This window comes from Trichoplusia ni, chromosome 8 (assembly GCF_003590095.1).
Source record: "Trichoplusia ni isolate ovarian cell line Hi5 chromosome 8, tn1, whole genome shotgun sequence".
Taxonomy (NCBI): domain Eukaryota; kingdom Metazoa; phylum Arthropoda; class Insecta; order Lepidoptera; family Noctuidae; genus Trichoplusia; species Trichoplusia ni.
Window position 1 is genome coordinate 11,720,838 of NC_039485.1, and position 16,289 is coordinate 11,737,126.

Sequence of the window (16,289 nt, forward strand, 5' to 3'; positions counted from 1 at the left end):
AGTACCGAGAAGGGAAGCTAAATATTTCTATAAGAGTACGAATATGTTTACTGACATAATCCTTGACAGTAACCCAGAATTGCTGGGAAGCGTGAAGTTTCAGCTAATTTTGGAGTCAATGGGAGTGTGAAATGTACCTAGGTATATATGCATATAAATTTTCTCTGCATGGATGATGGCTGTTACTGCACATAGTAGCCTACCATGTAATGTAGGGTGACAACTATGTATCTTCATTGAAAACAGACTTATTTATTTAATATATATAAAATTCCCGTGTCACGATGTTAGTTACCGTACTCCTCCGAAACGGTTCGACCGATTTTTATGAAATTTTGTATACATATTGGGTAGGTCTGAGAATAGAACAACATCTATTTTTCATACCCCTAAGTGATAAGGGTTGCTCACACTAAAAAAATAATATTTTATTTTTTGGACAAAATTGTTTGTTTGTTTATTTTTTTATAATGTGGCATTAAAAATACATACAACTAGAAAAAAAAATCTGCAAAACAACGTTCGCTGGGTCAGCTAGTAATGTTAGAATATTCTCCTTCACTTCTTTTTATTTTCTTTTGGTTGATGTATAAACTGACGTCAATGCACTCTAAAAATAAAATATAGTCTAAAAATCTATAGCTGTCTATAGCTAAAATATTTCTCAGTGGTTCTGCTCACCTTTTGATGTTTTTTTTGCCCATTTAGCTAGTAGTGTGGCAGGATTCGAACCCATAACCTTTCACGTGGCCGTCCAACGGGCATGTTACACGACTATCACTGCTATAGGTATATTAGGTATACCACATACAATCGTTATTTTGTAGCAAATATAAGAAAAGAAAACAGCAAAACATGTTTACACATTCTGTGATAGATCAGATATATTGTATGTCAAACACAAACATAATTTAAAAACAAATACATATCTCTCATACAGATGTGTACCGAAGACAATCATATGAAACAAATATTTAATATTTATATTACTCACGAGATTTCTCCCTGGTATTGACATTGTATGATATGTACACATACGTACATACATTCTCAATAACCAATACATAAAGACCAACTTTAATGTTCTTCCATACATTCGTAAACCACCTTCAGTTAATCTTCTTCACAAAAAACCTCCCCAAACCGATACTCAATGGTATAAACATCCAATTTTATTTTACGACCAAACATTAGAGGACACAAATAAATAGATAAAACATGGCAATAAAATTAATGTGACACCCCTGAGGGCAACCCTTCCCGGAATAGAATCGTATCGTAAATGGTAACGATGGATCCACAGAACATGGAAATGTAACAAGAAGTCCCATGAGACACACGCGAGCCTTCTTCAGGCAAAGACGATCAACAGTACAATTTAAATTATGACAGATTTGAAAGCTATTTTACTGATTTTGTTTTGTCACTGACATTCCGAAAAGTTATAAAATCTTATAGTTCAATATTTTTTAAGTAGGTATCTTATTATTTGACAGTCGATAAAGAACGACAGGTATTAGAATATGAATGAATTTACCGACACTAGTTCCGATAGGTGCGTAGTGCCACTTCCATCCAGTTTTTTAATTCCATGAATATATTTACGTCGCCAAATGTCTCGTTAACAACAGAATTGAGTATGTCGAAACAGCAATGGATTATGCCCGCATTTAGTTAATTTTAACTAATTGTACTTATTGTGTAACGTTTGTCAGTCATTGAACCGACGATTTTAAATCCGCCATCAATTAAAGGGTTCCCACGTGACGTTTTATTTATTTTACAATTTATGAGAATTTAGGATACTATGCTATTTAATTTCATAATTCTTTCTCATTATATCTTACAATTTGAAGAGAACATACATCGCTGTACTCACACTACTTGATCTGCAAAACGCCTACACTACCAGTATAGTTTGTCAGACCATATTCAGAGAGTCCACGTTCTAACCATGTTTGTTAACTTAAAGCGCATACCTCTGGTGCCTGCGAGTTCGCGTATATTACGAATGTTTCTGACAGAGTTACGTAATCGTTCAAAGACATCTGTAACCACTAATTGATGACGTTTGTAAGAAAATAGACTTAAATAAACACAGAAGTTATAAATGGGAAAGTTTATCCCCTTCAAAGAGTCCAACATTGTTGATTAATATGCACAAAGTTGCAGGATACTTAGTTTTAAGGTTATTCTGGGCTGAGGGATTATTTTTACCATTATTTTTTTAAGAATCGAACACGGCATTGGCCTAACTGGCAACAACCAGTCCTTTACAAAAATAATTAAATCATTTGGTTTTCTTTCTCTATTGACATTAACAAGCTTTAAGACCTCGGTATGCTAACCTGGATACTACCATTAGAGTTAAAGGACCATTGCAGTAGAGGAAGCAGGATAGCACGATACACGAAGTAGAGAGCCATCTCGCTTCTACAACTGGAACAGTTATTTTTTTATTACTTTCTGAGTAAGTGGTAGGCTGATTAATCCCGTCGCGATCTCGACGGATTGATTTTCATCGGTTGACAATATTTATCTAACGAGCCTATCAATTACTGAGCATGTGTCATTCTTGAGATATAGTTTTTGCTTGTCTTAAGTCGTTTGCAACAACATTTTTCTTTTTAATCTATGATTCCTTGGCGGTTTCGCTTTAATGAAGAGAAGATCGGACAATATTAGCTACATTGCACAATCATAAATTTCAATTTCCATGTGGCCTTATGGTATTGCATAAAAAAAAGAAACTGCAATAATTAAATATGCCGCAGATGTTTTTACAACTGCAGGCAATCAACATTGAACAGGTGCAAATATATATCTTGATAATATTTTTTTTAATAACGAAAGGTGTCGAACCTTCTTAAATTGATCCTTAAAACAAGACCATAAAAATGAAAGCTTAAATACTCCTTAATGATTCTCATGATACACATCACGATTCGCATAAACAGATGTCTTTAATAAGTCATCTTTACAGCGTATAGGCTTAAGGGAGACTATTCTAACTAGTAACTGGTTTTCGATCTAAAACTTGTCAGCTGAGTTTGCTCAGTACGCCTTTTACGACACGGAAGAGTTTCTTCCATACTTGGACACGACTGGGATACATAGAGGCTAGGAACAGGTCTCCAGGAACGATAAGAGTCGTAGTAATAAGCGAAAATAGACGCGTGCGTGCTGCCGGCGAAACATTAGGGGGTCCGGTATCTGGGAACTGGCAACTCTCTGAAAACAGGATTGCTGTGCGAGGGAGACGCCGCTATGGGATGAGTAGAGCGCTATCTCGTTTCCGCAAAAGAGAGGAAGGTTTAAGAGTGTCATAGTACAGGCATTGTACAGTTGTGCCAGCAACCGTTTATGATGAACACTTACAACTAGTTATTTTCTATTACGGAGCGTAATGCTTTGATAATACAGTGTGTATCGATGTATAATGTGTGTATTACGGGAAAAACTTGAGTTAATGTTGCATTTTAAATTCTATTAGGTAAACATAGACCATGTTCATTCGATTGATAGACAGACATTACAGATGACTTCAAAACAATCGTCTTTGTTTTTTTTTTGTATAAAAAGTAGATGACGGTTTAACTAACCTTGCTTTTCTCTCAAGGTAAGTAATGTCAAGTTAAACGGCTTGGAATCTTCCTCGAGAAATATCAATGATTTTAATATAAGGCAAATTAAAATCAACTGTTTAAACTAAAAACCATTGAAGATAAAATAGATTGTTTTTACCTAAACTTTAAAGTTCAATTTCGCCTATTCGTCTTAATTGACTTAATACAAACGCTTTTTCCAAAAGACATCTCGACACACAAACAACAGACTCTTAACCTTTAATTACATTAGTAGGTACAGATTTATTCAAATCTCGACGCTACAACATCCTTACAACATAATTTAAATCCAAACCAGAATCACTTACGTAGCAATTACACGCAGTCACTGCAAATGGAATTATCATTCGTTCTCCTCGTGACCTACGACCTTTTTCGCTAATCGCAACACAAATTACTTCCTCAGAACTATAAGAGCGGCTTACTTGCCTGCTACAGGAAATTTGTAGCAAATTAAACTCTACGTTGACACTTCAAAGAGTTATGACAATTAAAGCGAATGAATTCGTTTTAGTGGTCAACAATAATTTAGCTCAACAGTCTTCCAACGAATTTGTTTCGTAAGCGAAACATCACAGATCATTTTTATGACGTAGCCGATATAAAAATCGTTTTAAAGACTGGATCGCAACTTTTACCATCCTTTACCAGTAGAATTATTGAGCTCCAGCATCTATATTATAGGTGCTTAAATTACTAGCTGCCTATATCCCATATTACATTGTAGAATTAGAAGTAAAAAATATAGCACAAGTACTCATAAATCAAGTTGCAAAAACAAACGCGAATCACGTGTCGCATCGACTTTGATCTAACACTATCAGCGGTCATAAGTTGACGGATGTCTCATATTACCTCTTAATTACTATTTTCCTATTACAAACAAACATGCCGCGAAATAAACAAACAGAATTATCGATCTAATAACTAAAGAAATACGAGTCATTTTGACTTGCAACTTTCTAAGATACGCTCTATAAATCAAGCGGTGACAGTTCAAATAAATTGCAGATAATATCACATTTTAAAGTGGGGTATGCAGTAGTATATTTGTTCTACGAGTCAAAACTAATGTGTTTAATAAAATTAATAAATGACATTTAAATGTACGGGTGCAGTTATAGACGGACTTATGAGAGAAATCGACGGCTAATATGACAGAGTTTAAATGCATGGGTAGTAGTCAGTAGCCCAAGTTATTAGAGAGGATCGGAGGCATCTGGTTTGAAGTGGTCTTTGTTTAATGTTATTTCTCAACTGCCCATAATCAACTGACAAAGAATTCTTTATACTGCCCTGGGAAAGTGTAAGAAACTAGATAAGTAATTCTAGTAATGTTTTGAGTCAACCGAATAGTATGTGTGCTCGTGAAGTGTGATTTCTAGATACAAAATCAATATTTGTTGCCTAAAGATACTGTTATCGCGGTGATAAGTGATGTCACAACCGCATACTATGTCTTCATGATCATTTTGGCGCATTTGAATAAGAAACAATTGCATAACGATGACAGAGAGATTAACTCCCAAGCTTGCGTTTGCAATACAATATGACGCGGACTAAATACTTCTGCAAATAGACAATTTATTCTGTCTATTTAGAATACCGGTTCGTTTTGAATGTTTGACGAATTTTATCGTTTCCATGCCAGTCTTGTTTTGGAACCGGAACGCATTCGAAAACAGTTAAGTTCCCACGTCTAGCGATTTAGCGAATTACATTTATTGCTCAATTTATACGCTAAATATTAATTGAGTAGTCGTTTCCCGCGACTTCTTGTGCGGGATTATGAAGATATAATCATCGTAATAAACTTTGAAAGTCACAGAATTTTCCCACTTACTTTTCATCCCCGTTTTACCCCCTTAAGGGCGAGGATCCTTATTAAACTTTACAAAAACCACTGCAAATTTCTACTTTTGAACCTCATAATTGAATCAATCATGCCATCTGCATCCTGAAATCAGCTGCAGATCTTTTGTGCTGTTGAACAAATTCGGTAAACGTACAAAAGACTCGCTAAATGCCAGGTAGAATGTGCAAAGATAAGACTCCTAATCTAAACTGTCAACAACGTTATCTCTTCATGTACAATTTATCATTTTATTAATTAGTATGAGTTTCTCATGAATATACATCAATTATAGAATCAATTACAAGTTGTCAAAGGTGCACAGTAGCTTCGTTTATCGCGAAACGTGATTTGTGATACGGGTTATGATAAATTCAATATTGAAGTTACTAGAATTTGTCGATATTGTTCAAATGGTACTTAAAGAAACGAAATGTCCCTACTTATATTGATTAAATAGGTCTCAAAGCCTATCAGGCTTACCTAAATGGAAAACAAAGTCATTTAGAAGGTTCTTGCTAGACTAACAATAAATCATTATTAAATATATAAATAATTTAAAACTTTAAATTGCAATTTAAAACTCCATTTTATCGTTGTATAGATTTACATAAAATTTTATTTTCAATGCATAAGAAAACTGCTTGTTTTAATTTGTCAACATTTGCCAGGCACCGATCAGATAAGCAGCCAAGCCTGTTAATATCACCATGGAAGAATGAAGCAGATTTACTCATTCATATTTCACTCAACAATAAAAACAAACGAAAGTGCATCGCTTGCCAACATCTCAATAATCGAGTGATCTCATCGATTCGATTACGTCTTATCGATGAATTAATCGAGAACTCAAACCTTGTCCTATTGATTGAGTTATTCCCGTCAACGGTCATAACTCACATCGAATGTTATAATTCAAATGTGACGTCAGCACGTTACAATTTCCAGTTTTGTTTTACATTCCTAGCTGTGACCTGACGTAGGCTAATGACGTCTCATAAATAGAGCTATGTATTTAACATAGAACTGTACTGAAAATAGTCAGTATTTTTGCAACTGGTAACTAAACTTTTTGGTGTATGGTGGGAAAGTCAAATAAGGATTGGAGCATTGGGCTCATAGATAAGGATGTTCAGATATATTTTTTATCGATATAGAGATTATTTTAGATGTGTAGTTTATAATATGATATCAATGGACTAGTGATTATGTATGCAAAATACTAAATCCACAAAATTTCTTAAGTGGCTCTTGTTTTTGAATTGAAATTTTACGTAAATTAAATTCTCAGAATATGGGATTTTCCAACACTTTGATAAAACGAACAAATGTTTTAGATAACAATCAAACAGCCTTTTGTATTGTTTGTTTGATTGAACACTTGACAATTGAAAGGAATTCTGTAAAATTCGTAAAGCATGATTTTAGTACCGAATTTTCCGCAAATTTAAATTTGTTACGATCATTTATCGGGCGATTCACTAATATTCCAAACAAATTATAAGTTAGAGAACCATCGTAATGTAATAATCGAGTTTAAAGCAATAATCGATACTATTTTTTACAATCATTGTAAGAACTCTATGTAAGTAGACCGGGATCTGGGATACAACGATTGGTCACTTCTTCATAATAATACAAGTTATTCGGTTACACAATACCCTTGTGACAATTACAATGGCTTCTGCGTCGCCCAATCACATAATGGTATATGACCCATTAAGCCGGCGCACCTTTACTAGAGATGTCCTATTTACGCACCTTAGTGAATGGGCCCATACAAGCCCAGTCACGCGTTGCGCACAACACTAATTTAACCGTCAAATCGTTCTTTACATACATCGTTTCATTTAAATTTGGAACGTCATTTAAAATACTGGTAGCTAATAGATATGAAAATGAAATGCGTTTGTGTAGTCGTTCTAAAATTAAATAATTAGTTGTAACATTCTGTTGAGTTAAGTTTTGATGTAATTCTAGATTATTTTTTAGGCTTCCAAGGTTAGCTAATGGAGCTTAATTTTGACAAGATTACTTCACCTATTCTACAACATACTATTATCACGTCAAATTATATGAAATTAGTTGTTTTCAGTTCTGAACAATGCGTTAAGAACCTAGTGCTGTAGGTGCTACTAGGTAATAATTTGATACTTGGTTACATAATACAGTGGACCGAACAACTTTAAAACTTTGACCTTGACAGCATTTTACGTTACCGTCAGTACTTAATAAAACTCAGATTCATACTCTTCGTCTTGACATCACTCCCAACAATGGAAGATAAGATTTCTCACAATATCAAAATCTCGTTAACACCTCAAACAAACCAGCATTTACGTTTAAAACACTAGTACTACGAACAGTCCCAAACAATGCTCTTATACGTGAATGTAGCACACTCGGTGACATCACAAACGATAGAACGAGACCTGAAACAATGGGTCCTAGTACCATTGATAGGTTAATCAGATTAGATACGGGCACAACCCATTCTAACGATTACGAAATTAAACATTACCGTGCAGTATACACAGCTGTATCCACTAATAATAGCCAAGTAGGTGAGAGAAAGACGTCTTTCTATTTTAGCACAGGAAGTCACAAGATTCTTTTAACCTTGACACTTGTTTTTTCTTAATATTTGATTATTCCGACTTAGTTTGCATTTTTAATTCAATATGATGAGCTTTCTAGAACATCGCGCAGAGTGAATCCATAAATTAATTTTTGATTCGCAAAAAGTAGATTCGGAACTCATTTAATTTTATCGAGTTAACGAATCTATGACTTCGCAAAATTATTATATTCGTTGCCTACTTATTGTAAACAATAAATTGTAAGCCTTTTGATTTTTATATTTCTATAACTAATTTATTTTAAGCATTTCTACCTAATTGCTTACTTCTGTTAAAAAAGAGCGACAAATTGGCTAAACATGCTAATAATTACAAAGACAATCTAACATGTTAGATAAATATTTGATACACGCCCTCATCTCGTGTATGACATGAAGTCATAATAAGTAGATAAAACTAAGAATATCAATCTGTGGACAAGAGTCCACCTACTTCAAGAAACAAGCGTTATTATAACCAGATAATATTTTAGCTCTCGGTAAGTTATAGCTCATAATAAAATAGGTTTACAGTACACTGTTGTGGCCACTGGGGACGTCAGATAACAATACAGGTACGTACACAAGCATCAATACTAGTCCATAGTTCTATACACAAGTGGATTAATGACTGTGCAGTGCAGCAGTGGGACAGACAATATATTAATAACCAGTATCTCAAACAATTTCTGATCTACTTCAAACTGTAGCTTACTGATTGCGATCTACAATACCTAACATTATTCATCGGATGAAGACCTAATGACACCATTTTTTTGCACCGCGCAAGCTCAAGTGTTGATACAAATTCGCGGGCCAAATTATATCAAACTGGGGGGTGAAAGTAGGCGTGCTTTCACTGCATTCAGCGTTCAGATAAAATATCTTTTGGCTCGTGACATTACACTGTAAGTTACGGTTACAGATACGCTCGTTTCACGTAAAGATCATAAATGGAGTTTTAAATCTCAAAGCATGTTAAATTCTGCTGTAATGACGTGTACAGTTAACTAGCAATAAATTATCATTCGTAATATAACGGTGAATACATTAGGAAAGGTGTTTGGTTTACATCGAGTGTAAATTGACAATGACAGAATTAAACGGCTCGCATTAGTAATCGTCAACGGGCGCGATAAAATATGATCGATGTCATAGAAGTACTCGCCGTGGCTTCGACGATAGATGTTTATTATTACCACTGGAATATTAAACACGATTCAAATCCTGCTAAGTTTAAACCAAACTGTGGATCGGGGTTTAGTTCTCAGTCACACAATCGTGACAGCTAATGTGGGTAATCGATAAATAAATGACTGGTCACGAGTATGCAGTAATTCAATATATAATTTAAGACGGTAAATAAAATTTGGCATGACCTTGTGGAGTCTATTTGAACTTTGAATTAGACCTTATGCAAAATCTACAGTCGTCAATTTGCATTGTTTGCTAATGTAAATAACAATGAAAATGTAACTGATGCAGTGCAGCAAAAACATCAAAGACGTTTAGAAATTGAATTGCCTGATACCTAAAAACCGGAACCTACTATCAGTTTATCGAAATGAATGTCAATCGAAGTAACATTTACAAAACAAATTAGTTAATTAATCAAAAAGGGCATTGATAATATTTTATCAAGAACAACATCCGATGATGATAAAGATGAAGCAACGTTTGACCTAGAGGCATCCGTATCTAACGAAATAATAATTCTAAGTGAAGTATGTTTCCGAATATGCAAACGTTCAGGCATGTCATGGCATAGCAACAGTTCACCATCCGGCTATTATCACAGCATCGGCGAATGGAAAGCAATGGCAGCAATGGCTCGCCAGAGACGTTAACTTCGTGCATTACCATATATGGCTAATTCGAAAATGTTCACTTTGATACGGTTAAGTGAAAACACATTTTTGTTCAACCGTTATTCTTTCCTTATTGCTGCTATTGTGCATTTAGAGATACTTTCAAACTAAGGATTAAGTCTCGCTGTTGCAATAGAATCAGATTTTATGCCAAGTAAACTGTCGTAAGCCAAGAATTTGTCTAACAATTTGTAAACGACATCTGGGATCAACAAGCTATCCTCAAATGGTGTAACATTTTTTACAGAAAAAGAACCGTCTTTTAATTAATTGCCAGCTTTTGTCGCGGTATTTCCTACTTCTTTTGCCACACCATAACCAAAATATTTTCAAACAAAGTTTTGTAATCAGTTTTTGCTGTTCAAATGTTGTTGGAGGTAATCGTACAATGGTTAAATATTTTTAAAGTACATTGTATAAAAAACAGCGTATCGGCAAACATAATCATAGCGAAGAATCATCGCCTAGTCTGCAATCATGGCAATTCAAAATTTTATTACCGGTAATTTGACTTTCCGTTCCAAATCGACGCTTGTGAATATTTTTTATTTCATCTACTTACAGTTTTGCCACAATATTTTGTTAGACCAACAATCTTATGAGGTAGGAGTTTGTTTTCGCAAAAACTAATTTGTTCCGAACGGGTGAGCAAATTGTACCGCTACCAGTCAACAAGCCGAAGCGACATTCACTAAACATTCACCTAGATATGTAATGAATGCGTCATTTTTCCTCAAAAGGCCTTGTCTGATAACATTTGTGATGGACTGCGTCCTGCACTCGTAGTTTGCGTGAGATAAATGGCGCTCGTGTATGAACGCAACAATTATGGGTGTTGGAAACAACAGCTGAACTTCCATACAACATGGACACTCGAGAAACTCCAGATGTTCGATACGACATTGTCTTGTTGTCAAGCGTCGGTAGAAATTATAATTAATATTTCAAATGCCACTAGCTCTTGAACTTCATTTGTTTCTTCCGAATGTAAATATTTTGGGAAGTTACATCACACGTCGTAGTTACGGCGATCTATTTCTAAACCAGAAATCGTATTGTTCACTGAAAGTTACCTATTGTAGGGACATTAAATTCTAACTGTGTAGGTGATTCATTGTAAGCATATCACGCAAGTCATGAGTACCTTTGAACCTTGGTGTCACGTTCATAGGTTCAGACACAATTATGTTGATGTCGACATGGCGTTTCTCCGGTAAATCATGTTTTGATTCTTTGGTATAATATCGTACAGTTGCTTTTACGTGATGGGTCTTCGGGTAATCCACATCCACAGGAAAATGCAAAAATCGGTCGCAAATTGCGTAAGCACTTTTTCCATTTGGGCATTTTGGCTGATCAGAAACGTCTAAATCAGGAAATTTTAAAAAGATATTAAAAAAGTGCAACAGCCAATTGATACGTGTCAAGTGCAAAGTCACGTAACATGACAATAACCCGGCGTCATCTGGGCATCAGCTGGGAGCAGTCTCACACAAAAGCGATGAAAAAAATATACTATAGTCTGACGTGAAGACCACACAAAACATAATACACAATTTAAATAAGGAAGTTAGCTAGAGTAGTGCTGCGGTTGGAAGGTTAATCGTAATCGATACTAATCACATCACTATTACGACGATAGCGCAAAGGTGCGCGAGCGCAGCTGCCGCCGGCACAGAACACCGTGCAATCAACAGTTTATGCAAATTTAAATCTTTATTTGGCTTATAAATGTGTATGTTTTGTTGTATGTTCTGGGTTTCATTGAAATAACATATTTTAGTCAAAATAAAACAATAGAGGTTTTATTTAAACAACTGTCCTTTGTTACATTGTAAAACTTAAAAACAATAAGTGTCTTGGTTAATTAAGTTTTGTGAAAAAAAGAAACAAAAGTGACAGTTAATAAAAAAACATATATGTATACATTTTAAATACACTTACGTAGGTAGTAAATTAGTCGCAATTCATTTGATCAATTAATAATTTAGTTACGATATGATTGACAGATAGACCGTCATGTAAACTCCTACAAATTCTTCCGATACTCAATGAACATCTAAAATTCGCTCAAAGGCCAAGGAATGCCCATCAGCAGTTATAATTAAAATTACTTAGAAATTCAGATACAGTTAACTACCAAGAGAAGGTACATGAACTCAACGCAAGGAAATCGTTAAATGCAATCATAAAACGTATAGTTTCTATATACCTAGGTAGGTAGCTAGGTTTAGTATTTTACGCCGGCTGCGATTCGCGATAAGATATTTGTTAGGCGGTGTTAGATTGCCATAGACAATACCATTAATCGGTAGTTCGAATATTTTAATTATACCCTCCAGCAATTTACGATATACACACGCTGAATTGATTTATCATGTCATAACCAAACCTGTTCGGATCCACGCAGCCATCAAATGAAGAAAAAATAAACGATAGGAAACAAACGAACTGTCGGTAAACCTTGAAAACGTGTGAAGTTTTCGATCGTATTTAATTTAATTGTCGTTCTACGCATATTAATTTGATACGTAATGAAATGCAAATTAAGACTTTCCTAAAAACATCCGAGCATCGGTTTATCATAAAATTATGTCATAAAGTAAGCAGGTCCAATAGAAATACCTACATAGGTAGTTGATGACCTATTGAGGAATTGCAAATTTATTTAACCAAGTGTTCCAATTAAAACAGCCTATGTAACAAGTGTAACAACTTTTTACCTAACTGCAAAGAACTGTTTAAAAATACTTACCAATGATATCGTGCAAATTGTTACAAAAATCGTATCGTTGTAATTTCAATTCGTTGTCGAATGCACGTTGCAATTCAAGTCCTCGGGAGGAAAAAAATCGGATCACTCAATTCCGGTCACTGTCGCACTGTCACTTTTGAAGCACGGCCGGCTTTTTTTTTAAAGTTATCACGCTAAAGTGTGCACGTCCGTGTGAACGGTGCGTGGTGTCGATGCGATGGTTCGGTGCGGACTGGCTGGCCGTCCGTCCGTCGCACGCCGCGGCTGATTCCGAAACTCGACGCGTGTTCACCACTAGACACAGTATAGGGGTACACTACACTGCATAATCGCCACTGCACATAGTATCGATACGATACCCAACGCTTGGAGAAATAATTACGATTATAGTACAAGTTAATAGTAACTACGTAGTTGCAACAATTACGAACCTTAAAACAGCGCCATTAAAAACGATGACTTTTCTAGAACTTCTTCTGCAGTTAGACCGTCTATGATACGGGATAATTTCGGCAAACAAATTACCTGCAAAAAGCAAAAACCGCTGAAATCATTGACCGCAACATCGCGTGAATATAATGACTAGATACTCGGTCACTGAATGTGTAATAGAAATATACTGTACACCAATTACACACAGAACGACACACGCTGTAGGTGGATTAACACTGTGTTGTGTAGTTGGAATACGGTGTTGTGTACGGTTCAAGATCGTACGACAATCGTGCCACCTCAGCTATTCGTACCGCCTCTTACTAAAACATTTTTTTTTCTTTGAGATGCGATTATTAACTTGAATTATGTCTGTTTTATAACAGCAAAGCGATGTGTAAGTTGTGTTTAGTTATTCTGGATTTATCTGTTAGTTTGGTATCGCCAGATAATGAATTTGTTATAGCGTAATGTCCCATAAAAGCATTTAATTTATTAGAAATGTGCACTTTACTAATTAAGCGTAGCTATGTAGATGTACGAGTTTACAGATACAAGCTTTTAAGTTAACATTGTCGTCAAAGTGTATACTCGTATTCATGATGGAGAACGTTTTGCCCCTTTTTACTATATTAATTATTTTTTTATTAAGCCTCCCTAAGGCCTTTCATCGACATTTCGTAGGGGGTTATTCTGACACAGCGTTGTCTTGTATGCCACTTAGCCAAACGAGAATCCATCCGATACATAATATTGACCATTTTCACTTGACCCGTAAGAAGATTGACCCAAAAATATTCTATCAACCGATTGCAGCCATATTTAGAAGCAATCATTATAATAACTCTTAAAGTAAATAATTACTTACACATCAATTACTTCGTTAAGCAAATAATGACAAAAAATATTGGAGACAGCTTATCGAGTCTAGACTTAATTGATTTGTTATAAACTATAATTATATCAAATTTTCCAACGTTGCGTTGGTTTATACAGAGTGTGTTCAAAATAAGTGATTATAATTTGTTAACCTTAACGAATAAACTGCTTTGGCATGAACAAATACATCATAATTCTTCTAAAAGGAACACACTATAATTCAATTAGACCGGATATCTATTCTTGTTTTTTAAAAGATCTAGGTATACGGCTAGTTTGAATAGAGTCTTGACTTGCTTCTATGAGTGTGGTGCTCCTGGCAAACTATGGAAAAAATTCTCATAAAAGAAATACTAAATGTTAAGTGAAGCTTAGATTCAACAATACTCCAAATACCGGAATTGCCTGAATTCATAGCGCACCACATAAGAGATGTAGGTACATTTATTTTCCTTATTGACTGTTAAGCACTTTGACAGAATATGTTGACCGTTTTTTTTTGGGTCTGAGGACACCTTTACATATGGCCTGTTTTTAGACCCAAAAACTAGACACAAGTCAAGTCGAAAGTGTTCGATACCAAAAACGGTGACACGAGATCCTAATTTCATATTTTATAATGACCATTATAACCACACCCTGTAAACTTTCCATAACAAACTCTTGTTTTCTAAGAAGCAATAAGTTTATGTTAGACCCGCGTCATAGCCTTGTGGATATTTCTTGTCTCTGAAGTAATTGATGTAGAGGTGAATACATGGCCCTTATGACGTAAATGCGGCAAAGAAAACAGAAAAATAATAATGGAAATTGATCAAAGAAAACAAACAATGTCTTATATTGACGGACTTTATACTGACGGAATTGGATGGTTAATTTTGGTTGTTTTTTTTTCTAACAGACATCGAGACGTATTGAGTTCTACAAATGGCCTAAAATGACGAGATTTAAAAAAAAAATGAATTTAATCCATTTTGTAGTTTCTAAATCGTGCATAGTCTTTAACATAACTCCAAAAATGTTTAACATTACATAATAATTTGTTCTGCAGACCAATTGAGTCGGCCAAGAGGGTCGGCTCTTATACAGAGTAAGGGTTCAAGGGGGTGAAGAAGGTCATTGAGGTCAAGCATTTTTCTCTTAACATTAAAATGTTTCAATCTCATTTATACGTAAAACAGCTGTCTATTAGTCCTATAAAAAAACATCGAGTTTCGCTCACTAGTTTATTTCAAGTCACTCGTAATTTTTTTCTCTTGAAATAATATCATATTGGGATTTATCTTAATTACAATAACAATAGCTAAAACCCTTCTCAACATCATCAATTGTATTCTCGTGAATACATACATAGGTTAACAAATCACAATCTGACGCACAATAAAGAACGCTCGATCTACATAAAATATTTAAATCCAACAGAAAATGCAGTCTACGAACCAGTCGAGGTGTGAAGATCTCATGAATAAGGACTTTTAATAAGCTTACTAGTAAACTAGGATAGACAGACATATAAATAAGTCTAAATGGAACAGTCCAATATTATAAAATCAACGGTATCACGTATCTTGTTGAAGCAAAATAAAAATGCTGTGTAGCAAATTGTTTATGAAAAAACATTTTGTGATAAGGTAATAAAAATTAAGTATAGGTACGATAACGTGTTTAAAATTTACAAATGATAATATATGTTTATATAGTAAAGGTTTATTCACGTGTATTTTTCGGGATAACTCTACTAGTTTTAGAGCCCGCTTCTTGGCTGAGATGCCGGAGTCCTTAATCATGAGCTGACGCGGCAGCAGGGTCGCGCGTCGAACGCTGCCGTTGAGTCCGAAACTAGTAAGTAGTAGGACAATCCAGAAAAACACGCTTAAGTAAACGGTTACTTAATAAATAATTGTAAAACCGACGAAAGTTATTAAAAAAAAGTGTAAAAACAATGAACGCTAGAATTCAGCAAAGCGGTGTAAATGACATTGCATTGTTCAATTCTAGCGTTATTTTACTAGATTCATAATAAGGCCACGAATATTTCCTTACTAGACGAAAAATTAAAACTGATTAGCAAAAACAAAAGGTGGCGCGACTTCAAAAATAGCTGAAATCACAATTCACTTCTTCACAAACAACACAAAGTCTTACAATAATTATGGTATGATACAAAAATTATTGCATACTTTGAAGTCAGATATAAAAACAGCTGTCTCTCTCACACACACCGAGCTTGCATACTCAGATCTCACTCCAACAATCTTCC

The 16,289-nt window shown here is 34.9% G+C and overlaps 1 protein-coding gene across 1 annotated transcript in view; it reads right to left on the reverse strand.

The window, feature by feature from the left end:
* Positions 1 to 12,994, reverse strand: part of LOC113496895 (protein windpipe) — a 48,916-nt gene extending 35,922 nt beyond the window's left edge. Inside the window, exon 1 of the mRNA XM_026876279.1 lies at positions 12,719 to 12,994. The gene's annotated coding sequence lies outside the window, so the exon portion shown is untranslated. The remainder of the gene's footprint in view (positions 1 to 12,718) is intronic.
* Between the last annotated feature and the right edge of the window lie 3,295 nt (positions 12,995 to 16,289).